Raw genomic sequence first — 25,628 nt, forward strand, 5'->3', positions numbered from 1 at the left:
GTTGTCCTAATCATCATTATTTCATCCCCATCGACACGCAGGTCGCCGAAGTGGCGTCAAATCGAAAGACCTGCACCAGGCGAACGGTCTACCCGACGGGAGGCCCTAGCCACACGACATTTCCATTTTTTATTCCGTCATCGTAAGATATTTGCATGCAGTGGGGAAGGTTAAAAAATCGAATGTATGGGTACCGCACGCTGTAAGTCAAAATCATAAAAATCAGCAGGTGGCCATATCTGCATATCTACTTGCTCGTCATCAATTGGCCCCTCAACAACACAGACAGTTTCTATTCTGTATCGTTACTGTGACGAGAAGTGGTGTCTTTATGTTAATAGAAGCAACAACTCACTACAGAGACCTACGCACACCCGCAAAAAGTAATGCCATGCATCTGGTGGAAATGTGTGCCCCGACCGAGACTCGAACCCGAGATCTCCTGCTTACATGGCAGACGCTCTATCCAACTGAGCCACCGCGGGCACAGAGGATAGTGCGTCTGCAGGGACTTATCCCTTGCACGCTCCCCGTGAGATCCACATTCCCAACATGTCCACACCACTACATTCGTAGTGCGCCTAATAGATGTTTGCCCATCATACTCAGTACTCGTGGCAGATTAATAGTCGTACGGGACTTGGTAGATTAATCTGCCACGAGTACTGAGTATGATGGGCAAACATCTATTAGGCGCACTACGAATGTAGTGGTGTGGACATGTTGGGAATGTGGATCTCACGGGGAGCGTGCAAGGGATAAGTCCCTGCAGACGCACTATCCTCTGTGCCCGCGGTGGCTCAGTTGGATAGAGCGTCTGCCATGTAAGCAGGAGATCCCGGGTTCGAGTCCCGGTCGGGGCACACATTTTCAACATGTCCCCAATGAAGTACATCAACGCCTGTTTGCAGCTAGGGTGTCCATTTAATTATCATTTCATTTCTAGCAAAGCTGCATGGTCATCCACGGTAACTGTTCCTTCTGGAACAGATACTACCGTCATATATACTTCAAGGAACTTCCTTTCCGGATGAAAATGCGCTCCGGACATGTCTCGACGAGTTCGTCTCAAAACTAAGTGATTTCTACAGTCACGGAATCGGAGTTACCCAACCGTTGGCAGATACTTGTAAATAGTGAAGAAGAATATATTATTAATGACTATAGTCTGTATTGTGTGTATCTGTCGTGTTTATTAGCTTATGGGAAAACACTACGAACTTACATGCCATCCTAATAGATATTTCATTTATAGGTTCTGATGAGTGACTATAAAGCGCTCCGTCTTCAGGCCACAAGTGGCCCATCGGGACCATTCGACCGCCGTGTCATCCTCAACTGAGGATGTGGATAGGACGGGCGTGTTGTCAGCACACCGCTCTCCCGGTCGTTAAGATGGTTTACTGTGACCGGAGCCGCTACTATTCGGTCGAGTAGCTCCTCAATTGGCATCACGAAGCTAAGTGCACCCCGAAAAATGGCAAAAAAGCATGGCGACCCAGATGGTCACCCATCCAAGTGCCGGCCACGCCCGACAGCGCTTATCTTCGGCGATCTGACGGGAACCGGTGTGTCCACTGCAGTAAGGCGGATAACGCTGAGGGACTATGCTAGTATAAAAATATGTGACATAAATGGCGTTATTTTTTCATCGCATTGACTTAAAAGCTTAAATTATTTACACTGGCTAGGGGCCATAGACTTCGGAATTTGATATAAATATCAACTGGATACCTCGAACCATTCCTGCCGAAAACGGGCATTAACAGACGGACAGATGGACAACACACGGAGAAAAGGTGATACTGTTACAAATTAATAATGTTGAAATGTCTTCCTTTACTTGTAGTATGAAACCTTGCTTCTTGTCAAATTTCGTGATTTTAGGTCAACGTGAAGTGTGCTATAGGTTTTGATGAATGAGTTTACGAGTATCTAAATATGTGACGAACAGGTGTCTCTTTTGATTGCATCGATTTCTAGGCTTAAATTAATTACGCCACCAGAGGATTGCCGATCTTAATATGTGGCATATATGTCAGCTTGATGCTTCCACCCTTACCTAAGAAAAAGGAGGTTCTAACAGGCGGGCGAACAGACAGACGGACAACAATATGATCCTATCAGGACTCCGTTTTTACCGATTGAGGTACAGAATACAAAAAATGTCCTGCGATTGAACTCTAGGCATTACTATTACTCGTCTGACACCACACATCACACGTTTCCCCTATAAGCATTTCAGTTTACCTCTGAATATCGTCATTACTATCGCGCTGCATTCACCCTGATGCAACCACCATGTGCAATGTTTACGACTAATTCTTGCTAACGTACATAACAACTCAGATTTACTAACTGCAATTAAATCTGTAGCTATGTTGCATTAGGCCAAGCCCATTCCATAGTTATATGACTAACGTTCCATTTGTATTGTTTAAAAGTCTGAAATAACTGATAAATAAATTGATAGATATTTTATAAGGACATACATAACTAAGTTAATACACTTCCAGTTGTCCTAATTCTAAAAAAAATTGTAAAATTAGGCACACAAACACGTATTCTTTGGCTATAAACCAGAGTCTATATTTCCGATAGTACGTCGCAGGAACAGTATTTCTTGGTTGCTTTCCCAAAATGAAGTAGTAAGGTCGGTAGAAGAGCAGAATGAACTGCCACTATGAAGTAAATTCTAGGAAATGGGAACAAGTTTCCAGTCGATGTTCCAACCGATATGGATGTCTTTTAAAAACGACGTTGTAAAATACCTTACGTCGTGCCTAAAATATGCCAACAGTCGTGCAGCTTTGGTAGTTCTGAGATGATTTTGCCCCGATAGTTTCGAGGGATTAATTTAATTTGAGGAGACGAGTAGCACGGAACACTTGGTTAGTAACACACAAGTCCATTTTCTATGGGTTCACAATCTCGTAAAACTCTTGGAGATGTTTGCCATTTACTGAAAGTTTTTTTAAAATCCGCCATTGCAATTTCAACGTTTTGGCATAACGCATAGAAGCACAAAGTGTTATCTGTTGTCACCAATGACATGGACTGAATACAATTAGGGCGGTAATGTCTCACTGCGCAGCGCTGCGATCGTTTTGCTGTCCGTGTGCTTCGTTGTTGATTTGCGGATATATTGAGTTACGTATGTGCAGTTTTGCAGTGGTACAGATTATTAGTGGTGCTTGATTATAAATTAAACCGAAATACGTGGTTTCCAAGCAATATTTCGATTGAATAATATTGTGGGGTCTGCAGTATCCTGAACTGAGGTGACGACGCCTTCCTGTTTTGTGCCTGGTTGCAAGTCAGGATATAGAAGTAGCAAAGCGGTAAGACGCTTTTTATTAGCCGCCGAAAGACATAGAAAACTTTAACAAATGGAAAAAGTTATCTCCAGAGAAGAGAAGGAGCTAACAAGAAACTCATACATTTGTGAGGCTCACTTTGCTGAAAATTTAATATTAAAAACAGACAAATTCATTGTTGATGGAAAAAAGTAGAATTTCCCAGAATTAATTGGCAGTTGAAACCAAATTCAGTTCCTTACATTTTCCCGAATTTGCCCAAGTAAATGTCGACTCCATTAAAGCAAAGAAAATCTCTCATAAAAAGGAAAGCTGCTTACAAAACTGTGAACAAAAAACTCACTAAATATTTAAGAATTTGTGACAGTAATACGACTTCTGATTTAGGCAGAACCCAGTTATTTGCTAGGTCTACATTAGTTTTTCCACTACAAATAAAAAAATTAATAAGTAGCTTGGCTAGGGCAAACAATAAACTCTAGTCAGAGAAGACTAGAGTAATTGTCCTGCAGAGAGACGTAGATGAACTAAAAAAAAACATACTCGTAAATGTAATGAAAGCTTATCAGTACACAAAAAATAATTGCAGATATTATGTTACAGAAGTGTCAAAAAAAAAAAAAAGTGCCAAAAATACATTCCTAAACGAATGAGATACAACGGTGGATTTCTTCTAGATAGTTTTTTAATTATATATTAAATCTCCTAAGGGTTATAGGCGCTGCTTGAAACTTTATCTGTTACCTTTTCGTTCCGATGTGCATTTGAGGAGACTGTTAAAAGGCTTGAAATGGACATATGGTATTAACAAGACAGCCGTAGATGCTATTAAAGACAGGTTTAGAGACAAGACTGATGAAAACAGAAAGACAGGTAATTATTTTTGGTGAGGTTAAATTGAGAGAGGATATTCAGATCAATGGGTCCTCTTTATTCATAGCTAGATCTGTAGACTTTGGCAGTATGACACCTGCAGAGAAAAATAATGTCTTAGGTGATCATACACTTGTTTTCATGTTCGTACCTCTGCTTCACAGTTGGGTACAACCAGTTGCAGTCTATGCGAGCAAAGATGCAGCTCCTGGAGAACGGTTAGCAAAAATTTTAATTCAGGTTATAATAGAAATGGAGCAGGCATACTGTATAATTGTAGGGTTTACATGCGATGGCAGCCAATCTAACATATAAGCCCGGAAATGTTTGCAAATATCAGGAAAGAAACGAAATACTAAATGCTATTTTCAAAATCCTGTTGATGAGAACAGAAAAGTTTGACATTTTGCAGATGCAGTACCTATTCTGAAATGCGTATGTAACCACTTTCGTGATAAACGTACTGTGCTGTTTGGTACTGCCATAACGAAGTATGGATTTTATGAATGTGTTTATGAAGTTGACAATTCACTAGAATTTGATGGTGTAAGGGCATGTAGTAAACTGACACACACACACACACACACACACACACACACACACACGACCTCCTTTCAGCGAATGAATGATCGTCTTGCTTTACAGTTGTTTAGTACCAACTTGGCAAAAGCTGTACTTTTTTTAGAAAGGGGAATCTTGGGATTTCGAGCTAGTAAGCCATCTGAAAAATTCATTCAGTATATAAACGATGTTTTCGATGATCTGAATTTAGAAACACCATCATGTGATATGAGAAATGACTCAGATCAGCGCAAAATTCAACAGCATTTCTTATACTCTGACCACTTCAAACAGTACTTTTGCTTCAAACAGAACATAGGAAAAGCCCGGAGATACATTACAGAGTACTTTAGAAGTAGCTGAATACTTGTGGAATAAAGAGTTCAAAAATGAATTGACTGCCAAGTTCAATCAGGATCCACTAGGGCGACATTTTGGTATTATTAGATCATCGACCTGTGATGACCATCCTACATCAGCAGACTTTCTACATTTACATATGCTCCAGTAAGTATATGCGCCTGTCAATAATGTTTTATCAAAGGGAGGGAATTCTGAATCAAGGACAGAACATACTCTTACATCCTATGCCAATCAGATAAGAATGTTGGCAAAGAAGACTAAGAAGAAATACACTGACATCAAAAATCTGTACTAGGGAATATAACAAGAAAAGCTGATTGCCATAAATGCCACTGTAAATCATTGTGAGTGGTAGGTCAATAAGCTGCACAACAGTGTTCTTGATAACCCAAGAAAATGTATTGTACACACATAGCAAGTTAGGCTGTACAGGCCTCAAAAATCACTAAGTGTTATGCCTGATTAGATTCACTAAAGAATTCGCCAGAAGAAAATCGTCGTTCTCACTTTTCACTAACTTGAAGAGCTATGGTTGTCATCAAGGACAAAGGTATTTATTTTACCCTTCAGAAGCACTGTTAAACGTCATGCTACAGGCAGAAGAAACGTTAAGCAATCATCTTTCTTCTCCAATTGCTTTCTGGAGTGATTTGTTCTGTGACTGTTTAGAAAGCATCGAAAAAATAAAAATGAAGACTTCAGGGTTAGCTTGTAATGCAGAACATGCCATGGAGACTGTACCCGAACTAATTTCTTACTACGTGAAATGTCGATTCTATTTCAGAATGAAGGTACTCAGGAAGGAACTTACGTCAACAAAAACTAGTAAATCGACAAGGAAACTTTCCAAAGTTTCCAAGATTTAAAAGGTGAGAAAATACGTAGAAAGTGCTTTTAATTTTTTTATTTTTGGGTGCAGTAATTTTTATTTATGGCCTAGTTTTGCTCTATGGACTGGTAGACCTATGTGAATTTTCTTCTTTTCAGCTGTAGCCACACTCCATTAGGGTCACCTTTGGGCAAGCAACATTTATTTTGATAGTATTCTTGTTGCGCCTTGTGAGATACAAGCTGACTACTGGCCAAGAAAATCTAAATCCTAATTGAAAGGCTAGAAAATAATAGTTGAGAACACAAAACTGAGATAGGATTAAAGATCAACAGTGTTCTGCTTTAAATATTACAGAACTGAAAACTTTTCACAACAAATGACTTATATTATTATACCTCTAGTTTATTCGCAGCATTAATAAAACTGAGTTGTTAATGTGGCATATCTTGTAGTAGATTTCACGATCGTTATCTAGTTGTTCAGCTGTAGAAATATGAAGTGACGTGGTAAGTATAAATAGGAGGATCACTCCAAAAGAAATGCACACTATTTTGTTTAAAATACATCTTTTATTCTACTTGTTTGAAAGTTTTACAGTGTGTAGATACATCCTTTAGGAACAATATTTTCATTTCTCCACATAATTTCCATCCCTCTCAACTGCCTTACATCATCTTGGAACCAGCGCCTGTATACCCGCACGGTAAAATTCTGGGCCACTGTTTGGTACCGTGCACAAGGGAGTCATCATCTTCAAACCTTGTTCAACGAAGAGTGTCTTTCAGTTTCCCAAAGAGATGATAGTCACATGGAGCCAGGTCAAGACTGTAAGGCGAGTGTTTCAGTGTTGTCCATCCGAGTTGTGTGATCGCTTCCATGGCTTTCTGACTGACATATTGCCGTGCAACAGCAAAACATCCTGCTTTTGCCGATGTGGTCGAACACGACTCAGTCAAGCTTGAAATTTCTTCAGTGTCGTCACATATGCATCAGAATTTATGGTGGTTCCACTTGGCATGATGTCCACAAGCAAGAGTCCTTCGCGATCGGAAAACACCGTAGCCATAACTTTTCCAGCAGGTGTGGTTTTGAATTTCTTTTTTATTGGCTGAATTTGCATGATGCCACTCCATTGATTGCCTCTTCGACTCTGGTGAAAAATGATGGAGTTACGTTTCATCACCTGTCACAATTCTTCCAAGAAATTGATCTCCACCATTCTCGTACTGTTCCGAAAGTTCGCTGCATACCGTTTTTCTTGTTTATTTGTGAGCCACTGTCAACATCCTGGGAACCCACCTGGCGCAAACCATTTTTAGCGCCAACACTTTCAGTATTCTGCTAACACTTTCTTCCCCTATCCCATCGTAGCGTGACAATTCGTTCACTGTGATGCGTCTGTCAGCAGTCACCAATTCGTTAACTCTCTGCACATTGTCTGGAGTGTGTGCAGTACGAGGCCTGCCAATGCGAGGACAATCCTCAATACTGGCGTGCCCGATTTCATCACGTAACCTGCTTGCCCACCGACTAACTGTACTGCGATCGACAGCAGCATCTCAATACACCTTTTTCAACCTCTTATGGATGTTTCCCACTGTCTCGTTTTCGCAGTACAGGAATTCTATGACAGAACGTTGCTTCTGACGAACGTCAAGTGTAGCAGCCATCTTTAAGACATGCTGTGACGGCGCCACTCACGGGAACAGGCTGAACTAAGTTTGAAAACAAGCGGGAATGATGTATCTACACACTGTAAAACTTTCACACAGGCAGAATGAAAACTGTATTTTTACAAAATTAGTGTGCATTTCTTTTGGAGTGACCCTCGTATTAGTGTTGCCGTATAACATTCAATGATTCCTGTTTTTCCTTTTCTTGCTACTTTAATACAGTACATCGACAATCCAAAAATTAATCACTGCGTCCCAAGTCGTGCAGTTTACACACTGCCGTATTCTCCTGTTTCCATGCCCGAACAATGAAAAAAATCAATTGTCCGTATTGAGTCTGGGCTTGAATAGTCTAGTTCAAGTGTTTCCACAGCTTTTATGAGAATCGTAACTTTATAATTCGTAAAATAGAGGTACGAGTGCGAAAGTGTAATTCGACTGCATGGGAGAGTAGCGCTTAAATCGGTGCTAGCGGTGAAACGGGTGTACTCTAATAGTGATCACACTTTCTACCTTCTATACGTTATGCTTTTGGTTATTTTCAAACGTGTAACAGCTACAAATAATAAACATACAAGGTTAAACATACCACTAACATAACACATGTACGTTTTGCAATGGAGTCACAAAAATCCAGATTAAAATAGAGTAAACTTACTTCTGTGCTGTAAGCACAGCTGTAGTCATCAGCAAAAGGAAAAAAAGAATGACGTGAGCCTCTACTGCTAGTGTCAACCTGTCATATACTCCATCTAAATAAATGTAAAATGTTACGAGAAAGCATCAGAAAAAATACAGATAAATGCAACACTCTTCATTAAATTTATCATTATGTGACAGACAGGATAAGAATACATGAAATAAAGCTCGTGATTACCGCACATGTCAGTAACGAATAGAGTATTGGCCAAAACAAGCGGGAAACAACTCGAGCGAATTCACGCCATCTCCAAAGACTACACTTAAGACGCGCGCGCGCGTCCTGATACACAACCTTTGCTAGCATAAATAAGGATATTCTTCGGTTTTTCTTATGGTAATGAGAGACCGAGTCCAATCAGCGCTAAAAACAACGGCAAGAAACTTGCATATACATAAACTAACGGACACCTTCAGCGCTACGTGTTTATGAAGAAATATCACGCACAATAACAAGGCATAGTTACAAAATACTCTCTTATTACATAGTTTTATGGTTTTACTAACGTCTTTTACTAATGTTTAGGAATATATGTAACAATGCACGGAATGAGGTCCCAAAATCTTTTGAAACTCAGATCACGTTAGTAAAATATGAACAGATGGCTACTAAGAGAAAAACGTTCATCAGATTTCCGTATCATGCGGTTGTTTCGGATAAACTTCCACGTACGTTTAAGAATACAAAAGTAGAAATTAGTCTCCAGACAAATAACATCCTAAAGAAGTTAATATGCTGTAAAAATAACAAAAGCGAACCTTTCAGTATATCTGGTACCTATAAGCTGCAGTGTTGCGCATGCCCCAAGTATTACATTGGGCAAACAGCCAGTGCTTTTAATAGGAGGTTTAATGAACATATCAAGCAAACGGACAGCAGCACTTCCACATTCGGTATTCATCTTGAAGAGAATGAACATATAGTCGACAATATAGAGGCGTCTCTTCAAATCTTGCACAATTTACGGAAGGGCAAAACCATGAACATTCTAGAAGAAAAGTAAATTTACCATCGTCTAAAGACGGACACTGAAAATATATTAAATGAGAGACCACAATTGTTTAATAGCAGATTTTTAGACATTTCCAATTCAGTATTTCATAAAATGGTAAAGGAAAGCTTAATGTTTCCTTGTAATCATTGAGAATGGCCACCTCACATTTTACTTCACGTTTCCTTAAGCCGAATACCTCATGTGGTTTTCAGCTGTCTTTTATTCACAGTACGAGATGTACCATGGCGTTGTGTTTTTTACGAAACATATGATAGTTGAAAATCGAAACTATCGCTCAGTTGAAGGTTTCCCAAGATCACTTTATTCAACAGTCCAGACATTAATAATATGTTATATACGTAACTATGATTTCTAGCCTCAAACTAGATGGAAAGATAGAAAGGTCATAATTGACACTGTTATAAACTTTATTCATATTTCTGTAATTTGATGTGCTGCGGAATACGTAACGGAATTATTTCAGGTGATGAAGTTATCATCACTAGAATGAACATGAATCCAGCGTCTATTCTCGAAGCCAAGTAAGTGGGCGAAAGTTGGAGTCGGACGAACAGGAAAGATAAGAGAAGCTCATAAGCAAATATTTCCGTCATTAGCGTCCTCTGCGCGAGGCTGCAGTTGATTAAAATCTGAACTTTTGTGGAGCTAATTATAGTTTGAAAAGACTAATTAGAATACTATTCAAAGGAACTGCGTGTTGGCTCTGAGCACTATAGGACTCAACTGCTGTGGTCATCAGTCCCCTAGAACTTAGAACTACTTAAACCTAACTAACCTAAGGACATCACACACATCCATACCCGAGGCAGGATTCGAACCTGCGACCGTAGCAGTCGCACGGTTCCGGACTGCGCGCCTAGAACCGCGAGACCACCTCGGCCGGGAACTGCGTGTTGCTCCAAGGGAGAGAGATAAGATTATTTCGTATACAGTAGCTCAGGCGATGTTCTCTAAAGATTGATCTGCACCTTGATGCCAGCAGAATTGTTCTAGAAGAGTACATTCGATGTCTGATTCTCCATGTTTTGAGAGACTAGAAAAATATGGACTGAAACTAGATGTATTATTAAAAAAGTTCAGGAAAGCTTCATCAGCTGAAGTGACCCACGAGCAACTTAACAATAAATGAATGTGTGTGTTAAAAGTGCTTAACTCATTTCTTGAGAACTTAGAATATGCGAACGAACAAAGTGAATAAGAAAAAAACTGTTGCTGAGCAGCACAGTTCCTCGACTGCTTCATTTCGATGTCAGTGTCAGTAAATGAATCTTCTGGGGAGAATATGGGAATCTGTGTTGCTGTGTCAGGAGACGTGATTTGCCATTGTCTGCCTTTCGTGCAAGATATGACTGTACTGAAAGCTTGTCCAGTGTAATGTAGTTTTTATGTAGCTGTGAATTACAAAGGAATGGGGGAAAATGGTTCATGAACCCTGTGCTGGCTAATAGCGTAGCCCACTACCCTGAAATGACACATGAGCTTAGCTTTTCCATCACGCACGAATCTAGCAGTTTTCATTCATTCATCGTGTTCTGTAGATCTTATCAAGAAGAATATCCACCAGGGCTATGGAACGAGTCAAAGTATATACCAACAAATGAGAATCGATTCTTAGAAACTCAGCCTGACGCGATTAATACGAATAAAATGACATGATACTGCTTAATATCATTTATGCTAATGCCAGCTAATTTTAACGTTGAAAATTGGAAGGAAAGCATTAGTTAAAAAAAAAACAGACAGTTCCGTCTGTTAGGGCCTATCTATATTAAAGATGTTGCTTAGCGTCTATTGGATATTGGTAACACAGTATTTACTTGGTATTTTTCAAAGAAATCTGTATATAACAGAACAGTGCTTATCATGTAGCTTTACAGCGAACACACCTTCTCATACTATTCTTCATCTTTTGCAATCACTGATGACCAATTTACAATTGATACTGTTGTGTCCGCCTTCAACTCAAGCCACAACCCGGAATTCAGCATCCTCAGAGAAAGAATATTCTTCTTGTGTTTGTGTTAGTGCATTAAATATTTTGCCATCCCATTTTCGAGATTCTTTCTACCGCGGTGCAGAACAGCAATTCTGATATTCTCAAAAGCATTAATCTCTTTTACATTTCCCGATAAAGGTTTTTGGCGGCACTGGTCGTCATCAGCAAGACCAGTGTAGTGTAGTCCTCTAAACAGATCTCCAAAACACACGAGTCGTCCCAACATAGACGGTGTCGTACATCAACACCCTTTCTACGAATGTAGGAAAACCGAAGGAGAAGTGCTCGGATTAAAAAGGGCGTAAGACAGGGAGGCAGTCTTTCTCCACTACTGTTCAACATGAACGAAGTGGGATTAAAATTCAAGGCGAAAAGACACAAATGGTATGATCCGCTAATGACGTTGCTCTACTCAGTGAAAGTGAGAAACAACTGCATGACCTGTTGAATGAATAGTTCAATGAGCACAGAATGTGGAATGAGAGTGAATCAAAGAATGACGGAAGTATTGAGGAGCAGCACAATTCAGATTAGCGACAAATTTATCAAAATCGGGGGCCACGTCGTAGACCAACGTTTGTCACCTAAGGTAACTGATGGCACAGGGGTCAAATGAAATTTTCTGGGGGGGGGGGGGGGGGGGATAAAAGCAGGAAGTGTTCGATTATGATTATCACTAACTAAATGGTTTAAAAAATCAAAATACTATCTCGTTCCACTAATTATTTTTATTAGTTTCCCTGTGCTCGGAGGGTGCTGTTATTCTGCAACTGTATATTCAGTTAATGGAAGGCCATTCCAGTTGCTGATATATACACTCCTGGAAATTGAAATACGAACACCGTGAATTCATTGTCCCAGGAAGGGGAAACTTTATTGACACATTCCTGGGGTCAGATAAATCACATGATCACACTGACAGAACCACAGGCACATAGACACAGGCAACAGAGCATGCACAATGTCGGCACTAGTACAGTGTATATCCACCTTTCGCAGCAATGCAGGCTGCTATTCTCCCATGGAGACGATCGTAGAGATGCTGGATGTAGTCCTGTGGAACGGCTTGCCATGCCATTTCCACCTGGCACCTCAGTTGGACCAGCGTTCGTGCTGGACGTGCAGACCGCGTGAGACGACGCTTCATCCAGTCCCAAACATGCTCAATGGGGGACAGATCCGGAGATCTTGCTGGCCAGGGTAGTTGACTTACACCTTCTAGAGCACGTTGGGTGGCACGGGATACATGCGGACGTGCATTGTCCTGTTGGAACAGCAAGTTCCCTTGCCGGTCTAGGAATGGTAGAACGATGGGTTCGATGACGGTTTGGATGTACCGTGCACTATTCAGTGTCCCCTCGACGATCACCAGTGGTGTACGGCCAGTGTAGGAGATCGCTCCCCACACCATGATGCCGGGTGTTGGCCCTGTGTGCCTCGGTCGTATGCAGTCCTGATTGTGGCGCTCACCTGCACGGCGCCAAACACGCATACGACCATCATTGGCACCAAGGCAGAAGCGACTCTCATCGCTGAAGACGACACGTCTCCATTCGTCCCTCCATTCACGCCTGTCGCGACACCACTGGAGGTGGGCTGCACGATGTTGGGGCGTGAGCGGAAGACGGCCTAACGGTGTGTGGGACCGTAGCCCAGCTTCATGGAGACGGTTGCGAATGATCCTCGCCGATACCCCAGGAGCAACAGTGTCCCTAATTTGCTGGGAAGTGGCGGTGCGGTCCCCTACGGCACTGCGTAGGATCCTACGGTCTTGGCGTGCATCCGTGCGTCGCTGCGGTCCGGTCCCAGGTCGACGGGCACGTGCACCTTCCGCCGACCACTGGCGACAACATCGATGTACTGTGGAGACCTCACGCCCCACGTGTTGAGCAATTCGGCGGTACGTCCACCCGGCCTCCCGCATGCCCACTATACGCCCTCGCTCAAAGTCCGTCAACTGCACATACGGTTCACGTCCACGCTGTCGCGGCATGCTACCAGTGTTAAAGACTGCGATGGAGCTCCGTATGCCACGGCAAACTGGCTGACACTGACGGCGGCGGTGCACAAATGCTGCGCAGCTAGCGCCATTCGACGGCCAACACCGCGGTTCCTGGTGTGTCCGCTGTGCCGTGCGTGTGATCATTGCTTGTACAGCCCTCACGCAGTGTCCGGAGCAAGTATGGTGGGTCTGACACACCGGTGTCAATGTGTTCTTTTTTCCATTTCCAGGAGTGTACTTCCCGCGTCTGGTTTCAGGCTTCACATGTAGGTCGTTATCAAGTGGATCAGAAAATTGTGCTGTTGTGAAGCACCGTGGCTGACTGTGAGGGGACAAGCAATGGCCTGTTGAAAAATGCCACTATGGTCTTAAGTAGGAGGGACAATTGTTACCGTTAGAGATGTTACCTACAAAAATTAACCATTGTTACAGCAATACCGCAAAAACGGCAACCCTCCTATTTAAATCTAGTAGCTGACATCCCAGTAGCTAGTACTTCTACCACAATCAATAGTTGTCACCTCCACTGGGTGGTAACACCTCCAGTAACTGACACAATCAACAGCTGACACCCACTGCACATACATACTGATTTTAATAAGTTATACAATATTTCCTCTCTATGTAATGGTAACTTTAATGAGGCAACAACATTATAATAAATATTACTGAGGGAACACAGTTTTCCACTGTGTAACAGTGGAAGATGGCAACGTTTTGTATCGTGTTAGCGATAGGTATTCTGATCATACTGCTATGCTGAATGCATTCCAAACTGAATGGTGAACTGCTTTTGTGGTGGTGTGGTTAGATTAGCTAGTTGCAGGTAGCAGTTCTCTAAATGAGTTGCCAATGTGCAAGCTGTGTATTCTGATACGTAATGCATACAATTTAGGATCAGAAATATTTAATTTGAAGACCCATTGTGCTTGCATAATGTGGTAGGGACACCAAACTTTTGGTTTCAGAGACGCTATTTAGAAGTGAGAGTAACACTGATAAATCTAGGTCAATTTAAGCAGTAAGTCAGATCTGCAGAAGTACGCATGTGCATATTTTGCAACCAGTTTTTATGTATTTATATTAATTTAATGCACGGTAATTACAGTCGTCTACTAACAAAGAATTTATTTGAGTAAAGCCAATAAGCTTACTGTGTGCATTTTAATAATTAATACAGACAATTTAAATGCGTAAATATGTAATTTGAGGGTTCATAGAGGTTGCGAAGTGCGCAAAATGTTACATATTTCGAAAAATAATAGTTTTATTTTGCTCGGATTTTTTGTAGAGGTATCTAATTATATTTGTGTGTTCGGGCGCGTTCGGGATTGCGTGTTGTGATTGGTTGAAAAAAAAATTAAAATTGGGAGAGAATTTGCCGGCCGGGGTGACCGAGCGGTTCTAGGCGCTACAGTCTGGAACCGCGCGACCGCTACAGTCGTAGGTTCGAATCCTGCCTCGGGCATGGATGTGTGTGATGTCCTTAGGTTAGATAGGTTTAAGTAGTTCTAAGTTCTAGGGGACTGATGACCTCAGAAGTTAAGTCCCATAGTGCTCAGAGCCATTTGAACCATTTGGGAGAGAATTTAAAATACTTCAAATTTCCCAGCTTCATCTCTTGTTGAATTCATATGTGCACATGTCAAGGTCAAAGGTCATTGTCCCTGCCCCTGCATATAAGCAACCTGCACTAACATTTGCATTTTTCAAGGTCAAGTGCACGCTGTCTTGGGTGGCGACGTCAGTGATACTTCAATATCTTACTTAAGTGCAAAGTGATCCAGAAGGCCGATGGCCATACTACCGTAGACTTTGGTTTAGGAGATCGTGTATAGAACGCTTGACTGTCACATTATTGAGTACAGCTCGAATGTTTAGGATCCGTACCAGATCGGATTGAAGGAAGTCATCGAAGCAATTTAGAGGCGTGCTGCTATATTTGTTACCAGGAGGTTCGATCAACATGCGAGTATTGTGGAAATGCTCCTTGAACTCAAGTGGGAACCTCTGCAAAGACGAATATGTTCTTTTCGCAAAGCACTATTGAGAAAGGTTCGCAGGAGAGCTTCTGTGATGATTGGAACGTAGGAGACGAGGTACTGGCAGAAGTAAGGGTGTGGGTAGGGGGTCGTGACTTGTGCTTGGGTAGCTCAGATGGCAGAGCAGCCGCGCGGGATTAGCCGAGCGGTCTACGGCGCTGCAGTCATGAACTGTGAGGCTGGTCCCGGCGGAGGTTCGAGTCCTTCCTCGGGCATGGGTGTGTGTGTTTGTCCTTAGGATAATTTAGGTTACGTAGTGTGTAAGCTTAGGGACTGATGACCTTAGTAGTTAAGTCCCACAAGATTTTACACACACATGGCAGAACACTTGGCTTCGAAAGGCAAAGGTCCCGAGTTAGTGTCTCGGTCCGGCACATGGTTTCAATCTGTCAGAAAGTTTCACTATTGAGAAAGTTTAGAGAACCGACATTTGCGACCGACTGCAGAACGATTCTACTGTCGCCACCATACGTCTTGCCTAAGGACCGTGAAGACAAGATATGAGAAATTGGGGCTCGTATGGAGGCATATGTACAGTATTTTCCCTCGCTCCATTTGCAAGTGGAGCAAGAAAGGGCATTGCTAATAAAGGTATAGGTACCTTCCGCCATGCACCGTTCGGTGGCTTGCGGTGTATCTAGATGTAGATGAATGACTTATCTAGAAACAAAGTACTATGGCTGAAATGGCTTACTGTCTAAATGTTCCCAAGAAGCTATGCAAGTGTAGACGCGGCAGCTGGTGAAAATGACGACATACCCATCAACGGTGTTCATTAAAAGAGCATTTAAACACAATGTATAGTTTGTTAGGAAGGGATTATCAGATATAAATCAACAAAAGTCAACAAGCACAATGAAATGTAGCCGAATTAAATCAGGTGATAGTGAGGATATTAGATTAGGACATGAGATACTAAGAGTAGCAGACGACTTACAATATTTAGATAACAAAATAACTAACGGTGGCAGAAGTAGAGAAGACATAAAATGTAAAGTGACAGTAGAAATGAATGTTCCTTTCTGAAAAAGAGAAATGTGTTGTGTTAACACGGATATATATTGAAGCATTAGGAAGTCCTTCTTACAGATGTTTGAAGTGTTCCATCGTACAGAAAAACGTGGTGCATGTATAATTCAGAGAGGAAGAAAACTGAATATGATTCGAGAATTATTAAGATTAGATGGGTAGCTCGAATAACTAATGACGAGGTACTGAGTCGATTTGAGGAGAAAACAAATTAATAACATAACGTGACTAAAAGAAGGGGTAGGTTGAAAAGACAGATTCTACGTTATCGGGTATTGTTACTTTGGTAATGGAGGGAAGTATGGGGGTGGATCTAGGAGGGAGGTAAAAGTTGTAGAGAGAGCCCAAAGCTTAATTATAACGAGCAGGTTAAAATTGATGTAGGATGCAACAGTTACGTAGAAATTTCAATAGAATAGAATAGTTACTGTTACCTGACACGATCCGTCAGTACAGAGGGCGATCTATAATTCTGTGTTGTAGTATTCTTTCGAAATCCAAATGATTTGCCAGGATCACTACGTAAACACAATTTTGTGTTTTAGTCTTCTTTTGAAAACCAATTTATTTGCCAGGATTACAATTACGGGACTTCTAGTTTCGGCAACATGTATTGACATCTTCAGCTGGCAGATCATCAAGAAAGCTGTACATACTTTTATGGATCTAAGCATGGTAATACATATTGGCGAAACTGGCATCCCAGTAATTTTGTTTACATAGTGACCTTGGCAAATAAACTGGTATTCAAAAGAAGAGTACACCAGAGATTAGTGTAGCGTGGGGAGCTGCACCAAACCAGTCTTCGGACTGAATACCACATCAAGAGGTGTTTAGTGTCCAGTGCTGCTCAACCCGACGCGGTATAGCGGCGACGCGTGGTGCGGCCTACCTGCCAGCATGGCGTCGTCCAGGGAGCGCGCTCGCCGCATGTCCAGCCGGGAACTGGGCCCCGCGAGTACCTAATGACACTCGCTGTTTATCGCATTTCAGAGCCTTCATTAATTACCGGCCACGGAAATTACCCACCAGGACCACAGCGGTGCCAGTATGTTCCGCGGTAGCTAACGCAACGACCGCGTGACCCTGCTTGGATGTCTAGCATACGTTACTCGCTGTACACAAGGGACTCGCTATCCTGTCCACGCGTGCAGCTTACTGCGCTATTTACGGGCGTATGAGCCTCCAGGTTACGCAGCATACACTGCAGACCTCATTTGATGAACTGGTGTCATGGACGGCGGTATGGAATTTGGTCTTCAATGCAACGAAGATTCAAGCGGTCGTCGTAGCGTGAGACCCATTTTCTGTGGAATCTTTGAGAACTCTCATATAAAATAGTCGGATGCATTACTTTTCAGCACGCCCTCGTACATTAGCGTGATAACGTGATGGTAGGGCGGACATCACCCCACAAAAACAGGTTCCACGATGGGGTAACATAAGTGTCGTGCACCCTCAAAAAACAGCGCCTCCTAAATGCAAATGATGAAGTAGCATTCTATGCTCATGCAGTGGAGCGCTCTTGAACTTTCAGTACGAAGTGTTGCTCATTCCCGACTTGACGTACGCAGTCCTCCTGGAACACCTCCGCGCCACGGGACCCACTAGTCGCCTCCTCCCGCACTCGCGATGTCTGCCAGCCCACTCCTCCCTCGACCTGCTCCGCGAACCTGTTCTAAGGTTTTGTATTTTCAGCGAGTCAATCTAAGAACAGAAATGTGGACATTTCATTTCTCAGTTTCTCCTCCCGCTGATAAAATTCCTTGAAAAGGCGGTACTCCCTGCCAAAAATTCTCCGTAGTTTCCTTCCAACAGATTATGGAAAAAGGCGTGTCATAATGTGCCAGGTCGCGATTAGAAATTTAGGGTTACGGAATGATAGACCCATCATCTCCACGCTGGGCAAATAAATCCTCCTCTCCCCTCCCCCCCCCCCCCCCCCCTGGAATATACAACTCTGCCGTCGACGATAGCCGAGACGACCAGACCATGGCTGCCCCCCAAGAACAATACGTCAGGGACCATTTACACCCGCTCCTTAAAGCTCATGAAAAAGGGCGCTTCAGTACTGCACGCAAAGGCAGCAAATTATCAATTTTAAAAGGAAATTAGAATTCTTGCTTTCATTTGCTTCCTCTCGTTGTCAGTGTAGGGAATCAAGGACTGGATGTTGTTTGGTGACCGGTATCCTCTTTCTGTAACACAACTGCACCTATATATTAACACAGTTCTTTATTAATAAGAAAAGAATTTACTCAACTTAAGATAGTCCAGGTGTTGTGGTACAAGCTCTTCTGTAATAGAACATGTTAGCCTCACTGCTGGTGAAGTACCAGTCCGCTATGTACACTACTCAGGTCGCCAGGTACTGACTGACTCTGAGCTATCTGCGACTGCGACTCCTACTGGGCTACGACTGATGACTCGACTCGAGAAGGCGCTGGCAGCGCGTTCCTTGCGAGTTTGTCTTTGGCATCTCTCCTGATAGGCTCGCCTGCTCCGATGCCTAGTATCGATCTTCTCGCAGCCTCTTTGCTGCCCGGTGTGCTGGCGACAGCTTACGTCAGCACACTTTCTCTGCAGCGCTACATTCCGTATCGTGGCAGTGTACAACACGAAAAGAAGAAAACGGATCTTACGGTGAAAAAAATAGATGGCAAACCAAAGGAGAGAGAAATCTTGGAAAATAGATGATGAATGCTCATTTGAAATTAACTGAAGATGAACAAAGATAATTAACGATTCCTACTGAGCCTTCTGCAACAAAACTTATCGAAGCAGGAAGCCGTGATGAGAAAAACAATTGCTTCATCTATTGTATTATCGGCTGCTCTAAACTCCTATGCCCCTGGTGACTCGAAGTCTGAAGAAGCTATACTTTCGGTACGTCGACGTCCTCACCGTCAGCACCACTTCTCTTCGAAGTATCAGTAACATGTCCTTCTTGGCATTACTGTCAATGCAGTTTTGTTTTCTTTTTAATTTCCTCCACCGTTGTCTGTAGCCTACATACGCTCTTTTACCATAGAGCATATTTTGTTTAATGCTGTACCAAGTTCGGCCCTGTTGTGATAATCTTTACTTTGGATGTTAAAAAGACACTGCTTCACTTCATCTTGTTCACTTATGACACTGTGCGTTCATAGCACGAAGCTACTATACTCTACCTTCTTCCCTATCTAAATCACTTTGTCGGCACGATGTGGGAACTGTGAACCGCACAGCTGCAGCTGCCTTCACCACTTGAGAGCACACCTGTGACTGAACGCTTCTCCCTCTTTGGTCAGCACTCGTGTAGCGACGTATGCGCTCGCACGTACACATGTAGACTTGCATTCGGTTCCGTGCATCAAGGAGCAGGCAGTCTGCGCAACTCCGCGGACTCCTGTTGTGCACTGAAAGGGGGCCTGTAAATAGGCACTTACCCTTCTTTAAACGTTTAAAATTACTTGGGTGCAGTTGTCTTAACAAGTGGTACCATCATGTTGTTGTTGTTGTTGTGGTCTTCAGTCCTGAGGCTGGTTTGATGCAGCTCTCCATGCTACTCTATCCTGTGCAAGCTTTTTCATCTCCCAGTACCTGAATCTGCTTAGTGTATTCATCTCTTGGTCTCCCTCTACGATTTATACCCTCCACGCTGCCCTCCAATACTAAATTGGTGATCCCTTGATGCCTCAGAACATGTCCTACCAACCGATCCCTTCTTCTGGTCAAGTTGTGCCACAAACTTCTCTTCTCCCCAATCCTATTCAATACTTCCTCATTAGTTACGTGATCTACCCATCTAATCTTCAGCATTCTTCTGTAGCACCATATTTCGAAAGCTTCTATTCTCTTCTTGTCCAAACTATTTATCGTCCATGTTTCACTTCCATACATGGCTACACTCCATACGAATACTTTCAGAAATGATTTCCTGACACTTAAATCAATACTGGATGTTAACAAATTTCTCTTCTTCAGAAACGCTTTCCTTGCCATTGCCAGCCTACATTTTATATCCTCTCTACTTCGACCATCATCAGTTATTTTGCTCCCCAAATAGCAAAACTCCTTTACTACTTTAAGTGCCTCATTTCCTAATCTAATTCCCTCAGCATCACCCGACTTAATTAGACTACATTCTATTATCCTTGTTTTGCTTTTGTTGATGTTCATCTTATATCCTCCTTTCAAGACACTGTTCATTCCATTCAACTGCTCTTCCAAGTCCTTTGCTGTCTCTGACAGAATTACAATGTCATCGGCGAACCTCAAAGTTTTTATTTCTTCTCCATGGATTTTAATACCTACTCCGAATTTTTCTTTTGTTTCCTTTACTGCTTGCTCAATATACAGATTGAACCACATCGGGGAGAGGCTACAACCCTGTCCTACTCCCTTCCCAACCACTGCTTCCCTTTCATGTCCCTCGACTCTTATAACTGCCATCTGGTTTCTGTACAAATTGTAAATAGCCTTTCGCTCCCTGTATTTTACCCCTGCCACCTTTAGAATTTGAAAGAGAGTATTCCAGTCAACATTGTCGAAAGATTTCTCTAAGTCTACAAATGCTAGAAACGTAGGTTTGCCTTTCCTTAATCTTTCTTCTAAGATAAGTCGTAAGGTCAGTATTGCCTCACGTGTTCCAGTGTTTCTACGGAATCCAAACTGATCTTCCCCGAGGTTGGCCTCTACCAGTTTTTCCATTCGTCTGTAAAGAATTCGTGTTAGTATTTTGCAGCTGTGACTTATTAAGCTGATAGTTCGGTAATTTTCACATCTGTCAACACCTGCTTTCTTTGGGATTGGAATCATTATATTCTTCTTGAAGTCTGAGGGTATTTCGCCTGTTTCATACATCTTGCTCACCAGATGGTAGAGTTTTGTCAGGACTGGCTCTCCCACGGCCGTCAGTAGTTCCAATGGAATATTGTCTACTCCGGGGGCCTTGTTTCGACTCAGCTCTTTCAGTGCTCTGTCAAACTCTTCACGCAGTATCATATCTCCCATTTCATCTTCATCTACATCCTCTTCCATTTCCATAATATTGTCCTCAAGAACATCGCCCTTGTATAGACCCTCTATATACTCCTTCCACCTTTCTGCTTTCCCTTCTTTGCTTAGAACTGGGTTTCCATCTGAGCTCTTGATATTCATACAAGTCGTTCTCTTATCTCCAAAGGTCTCTTTAATTTTCCTGTAGGCGGTATCTATCTTACCCCTAGTGAGATAGGCCTCTACATCCTTACATTTGTCCTCTAGGCATCCCTGCTTAGCCATTTTGCACTTCCTGTCGATCTCATTTTTGAGACGTTTGTATTCCTTTTTGCCTGTTTCACTTACTGCATTTTTATATTTTCTCCTTTCATCAATTAAATTCAATATTTCTTCTGTTACCCAAGGATTTCTACTAGCCCTCGTCTTTTTACCTACTTGATCCTCTGCTGCCTTCACTACTTCATCCCTCAAAGCTACCCATTCTTCTTCTACTGTATTTATTTCCCCCATTCCTGTCAATTGCTCCCTTATGCTCTCCCTGAATCTCTGTACAACCTCCGGTTCTTTTAGTTTATCCAGGTCCCATCTCCTTAAATTCCCAGCTTTTTGCAGTTTCTTCAGTTTTAATCTACAGGTCATAACCAATAGATTGTGGTCAGAGTCCACATCTGCCCCTGGAAATGTCTTACAATTTAAAACCTGGTTCCTAAATCTCTGTCTTACCATTATATAATCTATCTGATACCTTTTAGTATCTCCAGGGTTCTTCCATGTATACAACCTTCTTTCATGATTCTTAAACCAAGTGTTAGTACCATCATAAAATATGGTTATGATGTAGGACGAACTTCGACTAATAGAGTATATTAACACTCAAACCAAAATAATAATTTACATGAATCGCAGGTGTCTGGGCAATTATGAAACTGTATTTAGAAAGCTGGTTTGAAGAAATGCTGTACCAACTATAGTGCGGTACGTATACAAAATTTGTTACATACAGAGTAATTCCGGGAGAGATGAACCACTGGCTGAGATGGGTCAGCTCATTAGTTTCTAACTGATTTGATTGAACGCAATCATCCTCTTAAACTTTTCATTGTAATTGCCTAAACGTAAAAGCAGCTTCTTTTTAAACTTTTTATATTCTTGTTTGTGCAGTAAAATGCCGACACGCTATGAAAGAAAGGCATGTTCCGTCAAGGGACGTTGGAGCGAAGGAACTCGGCAGGAGGTCTGTAATGCTGTGAAGAAGCGCGCAATGGGTGTCAGTGCAGCTGCGAGACATTTCGGGTACCGTCAACTACATTAAAAAGAAGATTAAAATGCGCCGATGTGTCGAAAGTCCCTCTTGAGCCACCACCCATTCTTGGAGAAGAGGCGGAGAAAAAGATGGTGCGGCACATAACAAAACTGCACTCCGGCAGTTTTTCTCAGAATAGTGAAACAGTTCGAGTGATGGCTTTCAAATTAGCTGAAAACCTCAAAATTCCTCATAATTTTAATAAGGAACACCAGAAAGCAGGTTATGATTGTCTTGAAAGTTTCTTCGCAGGGAACCCCGAGCTACCAATTAGAAAAGCTGAAGGAGTGTCGATAAATAAAGTTGCTAGGATGATAAGGAAACAATAGAAAACTGTTTCATTTTGCTGGAGAGAATTCTTCGGGACAGTAATTAGTCGGGATACTAGGTCACATTTTAATGTTGACGAGAGTGGTTTACAGCTGAATAATGAACCCGGGTAGGTAATTCAGAAATTTGAGCACTATTATTAGTGGTGAGAAAGGCGAAAAAATTTCAGTTGTTGGTTGTTTCAGTTCTGAAGGGGTGTACGTTTCTCCCTACTATATTTTCAAGGGGGAAGAATACGAAAAACGAGTTTACTGACGGAATGTCACCTGGATCACGAGTTGTGATGAAACAGAAGTCTACGTGACTTCTGACATGTTTTACGCTTGGCTCAGACATAATTTTCTTCCAAGAAAACCAGCTGGAAAAGTCCACCTTACTTTGGGTGGGCATGCCTTCATTGCTCAATGGCGAACATGGCAGAGTGTGCAGCTGCTAATGACATTAGGTATACTGTTAAATCTGCCAAATCATACGATCCACTTCCTGCCGCTCTTTTCTGCTGTTTCTTCAAGTCAGAGTAGACGTTTTACTACTCTGCTTGCAACAGTTTTATCTACAATAACCGTGACAGACAAATAACAAGGCTGCGATTCCCCGAACTGTTGGTATCTGCTTGGGCGAAAGCAGCACCATTATCGAACGTCCTGCCTGGATTTAGAGCAACTGGCATCGTACCTTTTGATATGGCAGCTATTCCAGAGCAAGCCTACCTCACCACCGAAGAACCAGCACAACCAGCACTGGAAGAACCACCTCTTACCACCAACGGAGCACCTAGCAGTGCTCCTTCAAACAGTTTTCAAGACATACCGGAGGTGCTAGCGGATGCAGAACTAGTTCGATCGACAACGAAAGTCCTAAGTAAAATCTCTCCGATCGTGGAGACGAAGAAAAAAGATTATGCCACGAGGTGCTGCTACAAATGTGAATTTTAAGTTCTAGGCAAACATTACATTGCAAACTGACAAAAGTCAATAGGCCTACGAGAAGAAAAAAGGTGGTCAATAGGCTAAAAATGAAGGAGCCAAGAGCTCCACCACCGAAGAAGAAGAGTAGGAGCGATACCACTGTCTCAGAAGACTCTGATCCCAACGTGGATAGCAGTGCAGACTGTGACGACAACATTGGTGTGCGCTGTGGGGAGGACTGCTATTTCATAACTAGCAAACCTGACTGGTTTAAATGTGTTACCTGCAGCCGTTGATTGCAAGAAAGCTGCACAAAATTTGATAACACTTGTGACATGTATGGTAAATTTGAGAAGCGGTTAAAGAGATAAGAAATTTTCAATTTTGATATTTTGAACGGTGAGGGACATTGGAAAGACTTTCATCTGCGACTAAACGCTTATTTCTTTACTTTGAATGTCACCAACAATTTATCTCATGTTGTAATCAATAAAACATTGCATAAATCCACCGACTGTTTTAATTTGGTTTCCTAGTGATCGACGGTCCATCTCAACCGGATGGTCCGGGCTAGATATATTAGCAACAATTTTCTTTGTTTATCCTGGCATCGTAGTCGACAATTTTCAGGAATTTTTCCTACGAATATTGCAAATATATTGGTGTTAGATAACTGTGTGTCTTTTTGGTTATTGTAAAGTGGCTGAGGTGTCCCGGACTCGCATTACAATAAAGGTGGTCCATCTCTCCTGCAATTACCCTACTCATCTGTATGAGGACCATCAATTACCGTCAAAACATTTGCAATCTGTTGCCGACTTCTTGGTCGCTTGATTCATCTCTGCTAGATCACGACTGATCTATTCAGAGGCCACAACTATTTCACAAATACAGTAGTTCGCTATGACATCAAATTACAGATTTATCAACCGATGAACATGTATTTAACTTTCGATTATTTTCTTAGTCTGTACTTCCGTAAATACAAACTAAACAGCAGTATCCTACAGTAATGATTTAATTTTCCCAGCTCTGGCGTACGAATAATGAAAAAAATGGCTCTGAGCACTATGGGACTTAACATCTATGGTCATCAGTCCCCTAGAACTTAGAACTACTTAAACCTAACTAACCTAAGGACATCACACAACACCCAGCCATCACGAGGCAGAGAAAATCCCTGACCCCGCCGGGAATCGAACCCGGGAACCCGGGCATGGGAAGCGAGAACGCTACCGCACGACCACGAGATGCGGGCTACGAATAATGAAAAGTGATAGATACGTGTCCAAATATCTCATTTCTGACAAAAACTTTTATGGAAAAAAAACACAGATATTTTGTCCACATGATGAGAAATGTCACCGGAGAAGTCGCTCGTTTTCGAAGCGATTGATGACACACAAAAAAGAAAGACTGAGAACAAGATGGACTGATGAAATTAAGTCGCAGACTTGACTCAAAAGTATTGTCCCACCGTGTACAAAGACGAGATCAATAAACCTGCACCACATTCTTCCACGGAATTTGAGGCAAGAGGCCCTTAACGGTGGATCATCCTCTTCGTCATCACATGTAATTGATGTGCTTCAAATTTTTATTGATACATTCACGCATCCATACGTACTTTTGAACCCATTTTAGTGCGTTAAGGTACACAGCGCAAGAGATGGTCTTCTTTCAACATTGCGCAACAATCTT

General features: G+C 42.2%; 1 protein-coding gene and 1 non-coding gene across 3 annotated transcripts in view; one reads left to right on the top strand and one right to left on the bottom strand.

Annotated features, from left to right (window-relative positions):
- Positions 1-25,628, bottom strand: part of LOC126457912 (bcl-2-related ovarian killer protein-like) — a 178,469-nt gene that overhangs the window by 128,738 nt on the left and 24,103 nt on the right. The gene's annotated exons all lie outside the window — the stretch shown is intronic.
- Positions 789-863, top strand: Trnat-ugu (transfer RNA threonine (anticodon UGU)). The gene has a single exon. It is a non-coding gene; the product is annotated as a tRNA-Thr (tRNA).

This window comes from Schistocerca serialis, chromosome 2 (assembly GCF_023864345.2).
Source record: "Schistocerca serialis cubense isolate TAMUIC-IGC-003099 chromosome 2, iqSchSeri2.2, whole genome shotgun sequence".
Classification (NCBI taxonomy): domain Eukaryota; kingdom Metazoa; phylum Arthropoda; class Insecta; order Orthoptera; family Acrididae; genus Schistocerca; species Schistocerca serialis.